The following is a 16302-nucleotide window of genomic DNA, read 5'->3' on the forward strand; positions in this document are numbered from 1 at the left end:
TATTTCGTTCATTGTACTCGCATCTGAGCTGGTGATTACTTTTGTGTCTTTTATTATCCCCTGAATACTAACTTCGATTAATACTGAAAAAAAACGCCGTCCAAACACGATCGATAGATCTCGTCCTCTTCTAATAACCTCGACTCTATGCAAAATCTTAATCACTATTAACCATTAAATATAATTGATGATTAACCCGACAATAATTAGAGGCGTAAGATCAGACGTCGACGTCGGTAATAACGAGGGCTAAATTTCCCATTGCTATAATCCATATACTATAATCTCGTTTAAAAATTGTAATAATTCATATATTCAACGGAAATATTTGCTTTATCGCTAATAATCGGTAATGGTAATGAATTATTAATAATAGTAATAAAATGACGCAAATGTCCCCTGTGTCACTCGTTTCTTTTTTTTTTTTTTTTCATACCCCGCCGTTGCCACAATCGCAATATACGTCAACACATCCCCCTATACATATAATATAAATCTAAATATTAATATATATATTTTTTATAATATTCATATTTATATATATAACATATTCGTCCTAAAACTGCGCGTTGTTCACGCGCGATTAAATCTGATTAGCAATGTTTTTAAACACCACCTCTCTCAACCCTTCACTTTCCATCCCTTTCTCTTTCGCTACTGTTTCTCCTTTATCATTTTCAATTCTATGGAACCTGAACTTCTCCTTTTGGTAAATAAAGGAATTTTATTTCCTCCTTATTCCGATTAGAAGATATAAATAATTTAACAAAGCCAGGAAAAATAATTTCAATCTTGATATGTAGTATTCAGTTAATGGGCTTTTGGTAGCTTTGTTAAATTATTGATCAAGTAGCTTGTATATCTTTATCTATATCGATAGTCTTATTAAATACTCTTCTTAAAAAATACCGACCAATTTTCTCAAACGAAGACAACAAGAATTTTCCTGTATGAATAATTACGTACGTTTTTGTTTATAGATGGATACAGATGAATTCCAAAATCTCTTCTACAAAAACCATTGCAGGAAATTCTACGTGAAATTTATAAGAAACTGTAATAACAAATGTTATTCTTAGAAAAACTTCTATTTTTTATTATCATAGAGAATTGTAAATTTTAATATCGAATAACTTTGTTGTATCAATTATATCTCTCTTTCTTATTACGTACCGAATAATTGTTGACGTTCCATAGAACTCAAATATCCGTACAATTTTTCCATCTTCCATTTTTGTAGAGGGTGGAAAGTGAACGAATTTGGAGAATGAAAGAAATACTGCTGGATCGAGGAGTATTTTACTCAATGTCCTCCCCTCTATTGCCGCACAGCTCTAGATTTTTCAACTAATTTCACAACGTACTCGACAGTTTGATATATCGATGCTTCGACAACTTCTCCCCATCTTTTCTTCTTCTTTCTTTTTTTTTTTTTTTTTTTTATTCGAATTCGAACTTTTCACTGTGAGTTAACCCTATCGCTTTCTCCCTCCTACAACCTTCGACCTCTCTCTTTTCTGTTTTAGTAACGTGGGCGGTATTATCTCGAAACGTCAACGAAAGAATTCATACCGAGCTATTTTTCGTCCGATTCGTATAACAGCTTTCTTTTTTCCCATTTTTTCCTCTTTTTTATTTTCGATGATCGGAAGTTACAATGATTCGATCGATTTCGCTTGGGCCATGAATCTTTAGTTATTTTAGAAAAATTTTGTGGAATCACACAGCGTTTTAAGAGATGGAAGAAAAGATTCGAAAATTACGAAGATATTGTTGTTGACAGCCAATGTTACTGAAATTTTTTTTTTTTTAAGATTTGAAGAATCCAATCTTTCATATCTTCGTTATTCAGCCCAGGACGAAAAATGGCTCGACGAATATTTTTTATACGGCTCCCCTCTTCGATCTTTAATTACAGGCTAATAATTCGCGAAACTACGTCGATTTACCTTAGCGGCGATAAAACATTATACAACGTTTCTTAATAATCTTTTTTCTTTTTTTCTTTTATCCTCGTATAATATCTGTTGCTGTGTATCGTGTATGTGTATGTGCGTGTGTCGGTGTGTGCACGAGTATATCGAATAAAAATTGCATAGTTTACGACAGCTTCCTTCTTCCTTTATCTTTGACCCTCGGAATTATTATTTAAACAATGTTACATAGCCAATAATTACCTATGCGTAAATTTAATACGACGATTTTCGAGCCATCGAAATAAAACTCAATGTCACTTAGAAGTAAGAAATAGAAAATAGAAAATGTGTTTAAATGCACTTATATTACAATGTTTGTCAACTGATTGTCGATATTGTAAAATTTCTAACGATATTAGTACGGTACGCTACAATTTTGTAAATTTATAATATTAGCAAATAATTGTTCATCTGAAATTTAGTAATTCTACCATATTATAATATCATGTAGTAATTACACTATAATAATAATACGGTAATTATGCTACATCAGTACATTATATTAGTATGCTATAACGTAGCATATAGTTAATAATAATTCCAAGTATCAAACAGTTTTGCTCGTCGAAGTACGATTATGTATTTTTTCGAAGGGATACATCGTTTTTCTTGGAGCACGTTCAGCATTGACTCTCGTAGCGTCGTTAATCGTATATCTATACAATACTGTTTACGAGTATCGAATAATCTTAAGATCGAGACTAATTACCATCAGCGACGAGTTGTCCAACGTTAAACGATAGAATTACGAACAATTGACTTTTTGTCGTCCCTATATTATATTATAGTGTTCAGACGCACGTCTCGAAGAGACGAATTCTCGATATTATAGAAATAGAAGGATGCATTCTTTCTTTCTTCGTCCATCATTCACGCTGCAGCTTCATTTTCTCGGAAAGATACGAGTCTTTATCGAGATTTCTTAAAAGTGTGCTTTTTCTCTTTTGTTGCTTCGTTCTCTGTATACTCGAGTTTTCGAAAATTTTCTACGAGAAAAATGGGACACCTTTTTTTAAAGAATTTTTCACGGTATATATAATTAGATTATAGATTGAGAAAGTTAAGCGTATTTGGGATTTTCGGTGCAACGATGCACAAACTCGTCCAATGTTATTTTCTCAACTGGATTTTGAGAAATATTACGATAAAAAAATATTATTATCGTTTCTAGAGAAAAATACTAATTCCCAAATATATTTTCGTGCAGATGAAATTAAATTAGATTGGAAATTTTATTTGGCGAAGATACCATAAAAACGTTGCGATTTTAGTAATTTCATGTTTCTATTAAAAGGAGTTTATACATCGTTACTTGAAAGAAAATCGATAGAACACCATACACAGAGAACAGGAATATTCGGAGAGAAAAACGTCGACATTATTCCAATTTCACGATTAACAAATTGTTTTTCATAATTGTACAACCACGTTTTACTGTCGATACTCCAACAATGCATTGTCAAATTTCGACCAGAATTCTTCAAGTTTATACTTGTCTAATTTCAGTAAGATTGGGGTAATGCAAGTTCTATAGTGCGATAATCAGTTAATTAATCCTAAATCATGATAATTTTCAAGTTAATAAACAAATAACAAATTATTATGAATTATCGCTAAAACTGTAATACCTCTTAATCGCACCTTTTAATAACAGGTAATCTAAGATAAAAAAAAGACACATTATTCTAAGACAAATACTTGTATCTTTAGAAATAAGAAAATTCAAGGGAAATAAATTTTCCGAGATGCTAACTTGACAAAATTGAGTCAGATTAATTAATTATCGCACGCTATATCTACGAATACTTTACAATTAATTATCGTAACACTATCAATACGCTTTTACAAGGAATTATCGTCGAATATTAAACATTATCTATAATTAGTACTATCATTATTATCATAGTTATCGATTAAACGTTAACGATACTAATATTTTCTTAACGATATTTCTCGATTTTACTAGAATTTTCATTTTTACCTTTTCTATTCTACAGAATCGAGTTTCACTTTTGCAAACGCTCTCAAAATTTCGGAAATTTCTTTCGACAACACGCTCCTCTTATCACAGATAAGATTTATGATAGCTCACGTCGCGTTTGCAACCGATCGATCGAAATTTGCCAATGCACTATTCCCTCGATCGGATCGAAGCTTATCGGAGAAAAGAATCGATCAGGACCCCATTTTTTGATGCGGAAAATCAGAACGATTTCCTTCCCGTTTTTTTTTTCATCGAATTGTTTATAACAAAATTCGTGATATCAATAAATCGATCTACTTTCAAGTTTGATTTAATGCAGGACAATGTTGCGATTGAATCGTGTCGAGGAATTGTAAGAAAGACACTTTATAATTGATGTTCTTAGGCCTTGTTCAAATCCTCACATTTTTCCATATTTTACGAAATTATCTTAGAAAAATGAAAAGTTCCAATTTTGTCAGAAATTATAGTTTAATTTGATTTTTCGATTTGTTCTGTTTTTATTCTCCAATCAAACAGATTGTTGAAATTTTTGTATTGTCAATACAAGGCGAATAATAATGGACAAATAATTTCTTATACTTAATATTCCTTTCTTAGAGTAAATTTTTCAATAATTCTAACGAAATTGTTTGAAACAGAACAATTGGATTTCGTAAAATACAATTTGAACCTGTTTGTCCGTGTTTGTACATGTGTTTGACAGATTTGGCATAATGGTGTACGGAGGACAGCATCATGCAAAAGATTTCTTATTGAGAAATTATAGTCATCGTCGATTCGTAATTTCATCACGTAACATCGTTCACGTAATTTTTCAATACTCTTAAACTAATTACCGCCCCATTCTACCTAACACTAAATACTATCATACTTCACGTTCCATATTACAAACTTTAAAACAATAATATCCACCAAAAACCTCTGATTAACAAACATTTTGTCCAAGTCTAGTTTCTTTCGTTTCGCTTTCTTTTACGTACTGAACAATATATGTTACATTGAAAAAATGATATTTGTTATTGACGAAATTTTCAATTCTGACGTTTCGATTGAATCTTTCGAACGTGCATAACATCGACCATATGCATTTTGATAATTCGTTTTTTATCGGAACGATGGAAAGTGCGATAACGAATCAGCAATGACACGGGCGATAAAAATGCCCCAGTGAACGTTCACGTGCTGAGAAGATCGAAGCTTCGAGTGAGAGTAGCAGCAAAGTAAAAATAGGGGAGTTTCTGCAAAATGGAACCTTCCTTCAAAAAACTGAATCTTCCAATTTCAAAATTACGCATATCGTGCAATTTTCCTAGAAAATAAGGTGAACAATTTCTTTTTCTTCTTTTTCGAAGGTCGAGCTTCCCTTTTGCTGTAATAATTGTGAAAAATGACAACAGTAGTAGCGATAGTAGGCCGTTCGTGAGTTGACGAAGAGGAGGAAGACGACGATAGGCAGTAGAGTAGTGAAATGGTCGATGATCGGTTTTCGAGCTGGAAGAAAAGTTAGTGGAAACAGAAAAGGCGCGAACAACACACCGTTCAGACAAGTGAAAAGAAAAGAGAAGAATCGTAAGAGCAACTTTAATTTCGCGATTTGTCCATCTTTTCTAATCTTTCGATATCGATAATTAAACGTTTGAAAATTTGTCAAACTAATAAACATTATAATAAAGATTAACATTATAAAAATATCCAAAGAAAAAGTACTTGATATATTAAATTAATATAAAAATTATACTAATTTGAAATTAATTATACGAATTTTATTAATTAAAATTAATATAAAATTTGATATTCGGCGTGAATTTTTCTTATAATATTTGATTTTCATATACTAAAAGAATATTTCGATAAAACGATGAAGTGGTCCATGACGTGGTTTCCCTTCTCTCTCTTCATTCAAATCTCTTCCTTTTTCTTTTCGTGACAGAGTTCATGCTGCAGATGAAAACTTTCAGAAGATAGAAAAAGGAAATGGTAGATGTATATACATCGAGTAATTACAGTGTACATACTACTACACATGTATATAGAACATATAGTATATAGATATAGAGCTACATATAGAATACCATATCGCGAAGCTTGAAATTATAAAGTGCTATTAAGTGGAAAATTTCTTGTATACTATATCTGTGTTTCCTTTTTCCTCTGATTTTTCATTTAAGAAAAAAACTTCAGAGTCTCATAAGAATTCAAGACCAGCAAATTACGACTGATATTTTCGTTCGGAAAAACGAGTATGGCCCTCGTGCTGCTCGATTCTCAGAAAAAAGGATTTTATGGGATGGATTTTAGAGAAATTCTATTGAACAGAGAATCGAGCAACGCTTGATTGGATTTGGAAAACGACGAGTTTCGTCTGTTTGAAGGCAGAACTCGCAGAATCGTTATTGTTTCTTTTTTCTCTTTTTTCGTTTGTTGTTTGCGCTGCATTTTGGATTTGTTTAATTGAATTTCGGTGGAATTTAATATGTCTCGTGATGGATGGTCTGCGATTGTTAAATTGAAACTTTTCAACGGAATAGAAATGTTTCTTCTGTTTCATTTTCTGAAAAAGAATATGGGTATGTGTGTTTTTTGGATCCGACAAATTAAATTGAATTTTCATCTTTTGAAAATTAAATTTTCAGTCACATGGATGTAAAACTGGAGTTTAAGAAAGTTGACTTAATTTGTAGAATTCTTTAGGCTACTTTTTGAACCTTATATATTACGTAATTTAGATTTCCTATGATAATTTAGAATTCTACGAACTTGTTTATACCATTTATAACAAATATCTTACTTCGCTACGTAGCTGAATTATATTTTAGCTTCGAATAGACCATTAAAATTTTCTAGATTATTGTAAATATTCGAATCATCGAACGATCAAAATTTTTAAACAATTTACCCAACATTGATTTCAAAGGCAGACAGAAAAGATAGAGACAGAACAGCGTGTCAAGGTTTTAGAAGAAAGACTACTTTGTTAGAAAGAAACATCGAATAACAGGCAAAATAAAATATTGAAATTCGAAGAAAAAATGCTGACACGTCGTCTCGGTGCCATCTTTTCCTTTCGTTCCATTGGAATGTCACGAATGATCGACAATTGATTATCGATCATTTGTGATGTTCGATCTAAAAAAAAAAAAAAGTGAAATAGAATTAGCGTGGATAATTAGTGAAGTGAAAAGTGATCGAACGCGTAAGAAGTTTCTCGTAAAATGGTCTCTATATCGAAAAGAATTTTTATTATCACACTTTGAGTAAGTAAATGATATTTCCTTCAAATTGTCAATAATTGCCAATAATTCTACTAATTATCGACACTAAATTTTGGAAACAATGTCATAGGAAAAGCATCCCCTCGTTTGTGATATAACCTTACTATTTAAATATCTTTTATATTTCTACCTTTTTGAAAGAAAAATCTGAGAGCCACTTCATAGAAGCTTCTTACGCCTCGACTTAAAGATTAAAATATAGTTTTAAATAGAAACAAAGGAGAAGGGGTAGGTAGTAGCTGGATACACAGAAAGAACACAAAAAACGGACAGGTTTATTTATCTTTTTCATTCATTGTTGCTTTTTTTTTCTCTTGACAAATCGGCTATATTTTGTATATGTAAATTACCCGCTCGCTAGCAATCATATTCCCTCATCTGTGCTTGCTTTATCTTTATCGCGTTTAAACCTCTATCCCTTTTCATTATAAACTTTCCTTCCCTTAAATTCGACTCACTCGATTGCTCGTTTCATTTCCTTTTCTTTTTCTTTTTCTTTATCTTTTTCCAAGACGAGAAAACCGTGATTGGATGGTGGGATGGGGCATGAAGATTAGAGAAAAAAGAACTGAAACTCGCGTGTTACAAACGAGAACGGCGTGGAGAATCAAAAGTACGAAATTATAATTCGTATAATATAAAAATTAAAATTTTCTTTAATATTTATATTATATCGATAGGGATAGCGAGAAAGGAGAAAAACTAAAAGTTGTGATTTCTCTTTAGATTACAATCGATCATCGCGAGTATAGTAAGAAAGAAAAGCAAAACGAACAAACAATGGAACACCGAAGTGGTCGTGAAAGAACCACCCCTTTGCCTTCTTCTCGTCGACTATTCACACCCTTTGCGCCCCTCCATTCGATTATCGCTTTTTATATTTCGATACAAAAGTTGCCAGGGGTTTACAGAGAAGTATTCTTCGGAGGAATACTAGATTGAGGCCGGTGCGGAGTGGAACTGAATTTAGGGGTTGCAAAGGGTGAAAGAATTGCATTATATTTTATGTGGAAATTATTTTTGCGGACTTCGAGGACAATGGTTTTCAAATTTTGCGATTTTTATGGGACCTGCGTCCTTGAAGCGGCTTCTTAATTAGTATCGACTGAAAATTCATTTTAAAGAACATCGACAGTGTTGATTTCGAGGTTGTCGATAATTTGTCAAAAAATCTTGCGAAACTCGCATTCTCGAAGTGGCGGAAGTTTCGTTTTGCTTATTCTTTAATCGGATTCAACGGAAACTTAATTTTAATTTAATCAAGTTTCAATTGTTAAAAATTGATAGAAAAAATACTTCGGGAGCATTGGTTTGCAAATTTTTGAGTCCTCGAAGTATTGAAAATTTCGTCGACGGAAATTTAGGGGTGGTAACCATTAGGGGCGAAGATAATAGAGCGCTACTAGTAGTAAAATAGTAGATGGATAGATAAGTGGATAGCAAGATAAATAGTATAGTAGTAATAATAGTTGTAGTGATAGTTATAGTAATAGTGATAGTAATAGTAATAGTCGAAACGATAAATACAGTTGTAATAGTAGTAGTAGTAGTAGTAGTAGTAGTAGTAGTAGCAGTAGTAGTAGTAGATTGATGTAGCAGTATAGTTAAAGTAGTAGTAATAATAGTAATAGTAATAGTCATAGACGATAGATGCAACGGTAGTACGCAGTAGTATTCGACGCGATAGTTATAGATATAGGAGTAACAGTAGTAGCAGCAATAGTGATAGTATAGTAATTATAGTGTTAGTAATAGTTATAGACGATAGATAGATACAGCGATGATATTGGTAGTAATAGTTATTAGTCACAGATAATTGCAGCAGCAGTAGTAGCGATAGCGATAGATATAATAGGTGTAGTGTTAGTAATAGTTATAAGTGATAGATGCAGTGACAGTAATAGTCGCGAACGATAGATACAGTGGTAGTAATAGATAGATATAGTATTAGTACTGATAGGTGTAGTAATAGTAATAGTCACAGACGATAGTTAATAGTAGTAACAGCAATAGTGATAGTAGTAGTAGTAGTTATAGTGTTAGTAATAGTAATAGTCGTGGATGACAGACATAGTAGTAGCAGTACCAGTACCAGTAATAGTCATAAGAGTAGTAGTACAGTACAGTACAGTACAGTATAGTATAGTAATAGTAATAGCAATAGTAATAGTAATAGCAATAGTAATAGTAATAGTAATAGTAATAGTAATAGTAATAGTAATAGTAATAGTATAGACGATATAGTAAGAGTAATAATGATAAGAGTAAGAAGTATAGTATAAAGGTATACGATATACGTATTAAGATAGTGAGAGAGAGAGGAGGACACAGAAAAATGAGAAAGTCAGAAAAAGAGAGTATAGTGTGACTACTAGAAAAGTTACAAGCCAGACAGTAAGAAACAACGAACAAATAAATCAGAAGTAGAAGTAGAAGAAGGAGGAGGAGGAGGAGGAGGAGGAGCAGAAGAAGAAGAAGAAGAAGTAGAAGAAGAGAAGAAGTTGAAGAAGAGAAATAATTCGAAAGGGTGAGAGGCGGTGAGAGGTCACACAGAGAAAATAATAAGAAGATGGTATGAGGGGGGCGGGGGGAATCGTAGCGCCGAAAAGAGTTAAGAAAAACAGGAAAGATGAAGTGTGTGATTGGCGAGCCTGACAACTAAAAAATTGGAGACCTTTTCCCTTCCTTCTTAACTTCGCTTTTATATCATTATTCTTTCTTTTTTGTTTACGAAAAACTGAACCAATCGAAAAAACGCTCGATCTTACAAGAAAAAAAAATCGTTTCTTGCGTGTCCGTGTGTATACAGATTTCGTATGTGTTCGTACGTGTATATGTATACGTGTATCGCGTGTGTTCCTTAATGAACTCTTTATTTCCTTTCTCTTTCCTAATTCGCTTGCAGCTACGTTTCACATAAATTCTAGCATTTTTCGTTCGCTCGTTTAAAAAACTAAGCTCGTGCGTCGCAATAGTTGATACAGCCTAAGAGTTACAGAATTAAAAATAATCAAGTAAAAAAAAAGAGAAAACAAAAAATAGTATGAATAGTAGCTAATAGTAGATAGCTAATAGTAGTAGTGATATAGTAAATAGTAGTAGAGGATACGAACTAGGGAATATCAATGACAATGTTAAGGAGTAATTAAATGGGTAATTAGCGCTAGGATTAATTATAATAATAGCGAATAGGTAATAATAATAGTAATCTTAATAAAAAACGAACGCGTGGCGATTAAAGAGAGATAGTTAATTAATTAATAGCGACGACGAAACTGTCGTATGCGTGTGTTGTCTCTGTTCGTATTCGTTTAGACGATTAAAAAAATAGGCTAAATAGGTTAATAAATCTTAAAAAAGAAACAAAAGAAGGTTGAACATCGGATGAATAAGAAAGAAAGAAAATTAACATATATATATATATATATATCATATATATGTATATATATAATAAAATTAATATATGTATATAATAATAAAATTGATATATACATATATATATATTTATATATATATGTATAATGTATATGTTCAGAGGCGACGTGAACGCAACGCATCAGTAATAGCGGAAATCAACGAATCTACAATATGCTCCTTCGGGGGCAAGTTGTAGGGAATCGCGAAACACGTGACCCGGAAGTGACCTTATTAATTTTCAATTAAGCGACCATTTCCTATTTTTTAAAAAAAACTTTTCTGTCGAAGAACGATAGTCGTATTTTCGTTCGTCCCCCTCTCCGACGAAATTCCATTTTCTGCTCTTGAATATTTCCACGTACAATTTTTCCACTTTATTTTTCAATTTATTTTTCGTTTTATTCATTTATGTAGAAAATATTCGACGAGTCTCGAGGGAGAAATACGTAGTTTCATTGAAAAGAAAAATTCGTTCGCAACTTTCGGGTTGCGTGAATCGCGAGTATTTTTCCAGGATACTTTTGTACAGGGCGTAAATGTGCATGTGTGTGTGTGCGCGGGGATGGCTCCGTTCGGTAATCGAGGTATAAAAATCCGTAAATAGTAAATCGTGTATAATAATAAATCGTGTCGTGCCGAAAGAAGACACGTGGAAGAGCGATCGTAAACGTGTCCCATACTTACTATCGGTTTTCTTTTCGGAGTCAACTCGATTCGTATGGTTGTGTGCGTCTCTGATTGGCCTCTGTGTGTGTGTGTGTGTGTGTGTGTGTGTGTGTGTGCGCGCGCGCGCGCGCCTATGTACGTGTATTGTGTGTTCAAATACGAAGAAACGCGAACGTGAACGTGAACGTGAACGTGCGAACGCAATTCTGATAAATGCTTCGCGCAGATCGTCGATCGTCGTCGAGAAACGTTTGTTAAAAATTCAACCATTTTACGTGATTTATTTAATTCTACTTTTGTTAATTCGATTTTTTTTTTTTTTAGATTTTAATTTTTGGTATTTTCTTAGAATTTCTAGGTATCTTAATTCTTATTGTGTTGAATTTTTGGAAGTTTCTAAGTCTCGACAGTCTAAGTCTTGAATAGAAAATGATTGTCGTCAATTGTTTAACCTTACCCGGGTTCATTTTCCCAGCGTTTGTGAGCTTCGGAATTTGCAATTTGAGGCGGAAAGAGCATTGTGGAATTTCAAAATACTTTACAATTTTTGTTGAAATGTCTATATAGAGAAAATACTAAACAGCACTAGATATCGAATATCAGTACCAGTTGTCAATATTTAAAGTACCTATGCAACATCATTAAAATCGACAGTCTTGAATATCAGAAAATAATATTTGTCCAGAACACTAAGTGTAATAACAAACACTCGTAACTTAAGTGAAACTTAATTTCCTTACTTGGAATAATTATTTAAAATTTGTATTTCCTTGACAAAGTAGCGTAAAAAGATCCACATTTCCAATTCCACTCACAAAATTGTCAATCCTTCGAATCTCGATCAAACAAACAGTCTACGATCCGCTGTGTTACTTCCAAAACAGACGTCTAAAAAAATAGATATCACGATCCATAAAAAATCTACCTCTATCGTGCAAGTCACACATGACACATTTGGAAGTTCGTTTCTCGAATAAAAACAAATAAAAACCCCATCTTACTATTTTTTCTTGATTACAGTTTCACCGATAGGATTCGACGACGATCGATCGACGAGAAAACGAGTTTTCTTGGCTGCCTCTGCTTTCGTCCCTGAACTGGGTATCGATCGCTAAATCTCCTGATCCAATTCTCCTTAATAAGAAAACTTACTACGAAACAGCTTAACCTTTAAAACACCCGCTCGGACAAATCCACGGAATAATCCACCGCGGCATCTTACTATGTGTATATTCCCGTGTACAAAAAAGCAAAAATTGATTTGTCTTGCGAGCTGATTGTGACTTGCAACGCAATTCCTGGCCCACGATTCCGATTCCCTTGATCGTCTCTCTCGTGTACTTTTCCATCTCATCTAAAACAAATCTTTTCTTACCAATCTAAGTTTTAATAAAATTATCGATCTTCCATTGTTTCTATCTATAACATATTCACATTTTCCGCTTCGATTCTCAGTTAACGATTCGGAAAAGAGCAGAAGAATTTCTAACAACACCAATATAAAAAAAGAAACTGAACACGCAACCAACCAAAAGAAAACGCGAAAAAGTGGCGCGACGAAAGAGAACTCCCACGGTCGTAACAGAAAGGCTAGAAGAGTGCTCGAGGAAAAAGAAGTAGAAGAGAATACTGGAAGAAATCCAGCGAACACTAGAAACAACAGTTGCTGAAAAACAGTAGCAGCTTTTACCGTTTCAGAAATTCCCTTATAATCATCCATGTATTTCCTTTCCATTCTTTTTCTTCTTTCCATCCTTTTTTTTCCATTTTCTTTTTTCTTTTTTCTTTAAATATTTGTTTCCTCCCCTCGAGAATTATCGATACAGAGAGTCGAGTGATTGTCGAGTTCAACTATACATTATAGTACTCGTTAAGATCTGGAGGCTTAATTAGAAAGGGGGAAGGGGTGGGGGGCTACTACACAAGTCTAACACGCTACATCGTGTGTACATTGTGTACGTATGTGTATGTTTATGCATGTATGCATTTGCCTGTGTTTTTTTCATCATTATACGTGTCTCACGATTTTTTGTTTCTTTTTAAATCATTTTTTTTTATTATTTCTGTGTTTTCGTCCACTTAACAACTACCCTTAGATAATCCTAATGTTCTGTCTCGCGACTGAAGGCTCTCCTCCTAGTCGGTAAAGAAGATCGTCAATATTATTTTTCCCTATATATATTCTTTCTTCTCTTTTGTTTCTGTTTGTTGCTGTTCGAAATTCGATTCGATGGGGTCGTCGAGAAACTCTTTCGTGTTAATTAATTAGGCTTAGTTTTCCAGCTTTCTCTTCCCAGCTCTCCTTTCGCATTTTTTTTTTTCGTTTTTCTGTTTTTTTTTTATATATCGCTTTTTTGGCAATCATATCGACGTCACAACGACTATAACGACCAGCTAACGACCGATAGAAGTCCGGCTTAATCGAGGCCCGTATGAGAGAAGCGACATTTCACATCGTCTCGTCACGGAGCCTCCTAATGTCTATTACAGCGGCCGTAGAAGAGAAAAGCGGACAAAAAGATCGCAGAATCACTCAACAGGCACACCAGAACGTCTATCATCCTGATCGATTTCTCATCGAGGCGCCGCTATGCCATGAATAACAAAAAAGAGAAACGACAACAACTTTGGAGCGATCCCAAAGTACAACGTTATTTTTCTACGAAAAAGCGCGAATTTTTTATTATAGATTTAACATTGATATGTCAGCGACTTTAGAAGAAATTGAAAATTTACAAAGAATAAGGAGTACGAGAAAATTCAGATACTTTTGAATCGATCGTCGACCACGTGTGTCTCTTTTCAGCTGATAGCGTTCCTCTTTGATTGAATTCGTGTAACAGCCATCGCGTATGGAGAAAAGCTTGCTCGAACATCGTGAGAAGCGTCCCTTCGCTATCTGTGTCTGTTCGTTGGAGATCCGAGCGAACAGCTGGCCCTGGTTCCCTTTTAGTTCTATCGTGAACGACGCCTAAGGCCCTGATTAGGCAAGCAAACTATCCTGAACTTTCAACGAGGATACGCACGTAAATTCCTTCGTACGCGTATTTCGGATATTCCCTGGATTCGTTCATTCGTTCCATTACATTCGCTCTGTCCCTTTCTCATATTTACTTTCGTTCGTTCTTTCTTTCGGTTTGTCGTGCTCAGATCTCATCGTGTCTCTAATATATATATATATTATATATATGTATATGTACCGCGTGTGTTACGACAGATTCGTAATAGATTAACTCTTCTCTGCTCAATTTATCCATTAAACCGTTAACGTCGATAATCCTAGTTCCTTATCAGTTATTAATAAAATATAGATTATTGGGATGCAGCTGCTGCGCACTTTTGGACACACTTGTTACATTGCGATATATCAAATATATATATATGTATCGTATAGGTTTCCATGTGTATTTGAACGTGTGGTTTGAGTACCGTTTGAACGTGTTTCAGAATACTTGAGTACCGTTTCAATGTTTTTGATCCGTATTTCAGGGTGTAAACCGTGTTTCAGGATGTTTGAACGTGCATGCACGGCGTGTATGCGTGCGATCGTTTGTCCGTGTTTCGTGTGACGGTGTTCGCGATCGGTGTGGGTATACATGCGTGCCTCTTCTTTAATTATTTATACTCCTAATAACCTCTGTAGGCTAAGCTTCGTCTACTGCGTGGCTCGAACCAGACCCCGAATTTCCTTGGTCCGAACAGGTTTTTCGTTTCAATGGATTTTTTCTTTGTGTGCTTAACGTTGGAAGTTTCGCTTCAAATTTTGAGCACCCTGCATCTCCTTCTTAATGACTAACTTGGCATTTCACATCCTCATTGCTGTTAACCTACTGGGTCTTTGGCGATGGATGTTCGACCATCGCTTTTGTTAAAGTTTGAAAATGTTTATGTTTAGACTTGTAAATAGCACCTAACATTTTCAATAATCACGTTGAGTTCGAAACATTTCAATTTGATTATAGGAACAAATTAATCGAACGGGCAGTTAGATTTTAGATTTATATTATCAGACTTCTGTCTATCTGTAAATTTCGTGAAACATACAATTTACAATTCGACTGCAACTTATTTGAACCTAAAAGGAGATATGTCTTTTATTAAAATTTCATACAACCTGTGCGATTCTATAATGATTGGATAAAGATATTCGATTTGTCAATGATGCTATGATAGATTAATCTGAAATAGTACACTAATATCATAATGTTATGTATTAATGGCACAGTAACAGTATACCGTAATAACAAAATATTATATTGATAATAGTATGCTATCTTAACAAATCCCACCGTATGATCAAATTTGTAATTTGTAACAGTACAAACAAAAACACTTGCATCTTTACCCTCTGAATAACTTTCCACGGAGATTATCAGATTCCACGATTAAAACAGTAGAAGAAGGAGAGCGCAGGGTGTACAGTTAGCCGGGATCTCTTCAACCATTACGCAACCGTATCTAAACTTTCGTCCCGATCGAGATCTTCATCGAGATCTTCGTCTTATTTGGTCTCTTTCGTTTCTATCTCTCTGTTTCTCATTTTCTATTCATATAAAAATACGTCGTCTATATGAGGAAGTCGCGGGCGAACGCGCGTCGAATAATCTGTATACATAATATATTTGAACGACTCGCGTAGAAATTTCGCAAACGAGCTTTGTCAATTTCTTTCTTATCAATTCTCCACGATATTTTGTTTGAACTTGGTCTGAAGAAATTTCGGAGCCTGAATATTTGCGACACCATGTAGCGAGTGCTGGCTATCCCAACCCTCACCTCGGCCCCCCTCAACCCAGCTAGTGATAATACTCCATGTCTGAACCCTCTACAGGGTGTGTGTGTTCCTCAAGGAAATCAATTAACCCTTTCAAACCCCCGCAAACTATGTCAAACACAGAAGTATTCAAAATTGAACAAATGAAATATATTTTAAAACAAAATGTTCGGTCAATTTTGCAGGCTATTAAAAAGAAGAAAGACGAAA

This window comes from Bombus bifarius, unplaced genomic scaffold, assembly GCF_011952205.1.
Source record: "Bombus bifarius isolate JDL3187 unplaced genomic scaffold, Bbif_JDL3187 scf7180000009200, whole genome shotgun sequence".
Lineage (NCBI taxonomy): Eukaryota > Metazoa > Arthropoda > Insecta > Hymenoptera > Apidae > Bombus > Bombus bifarius.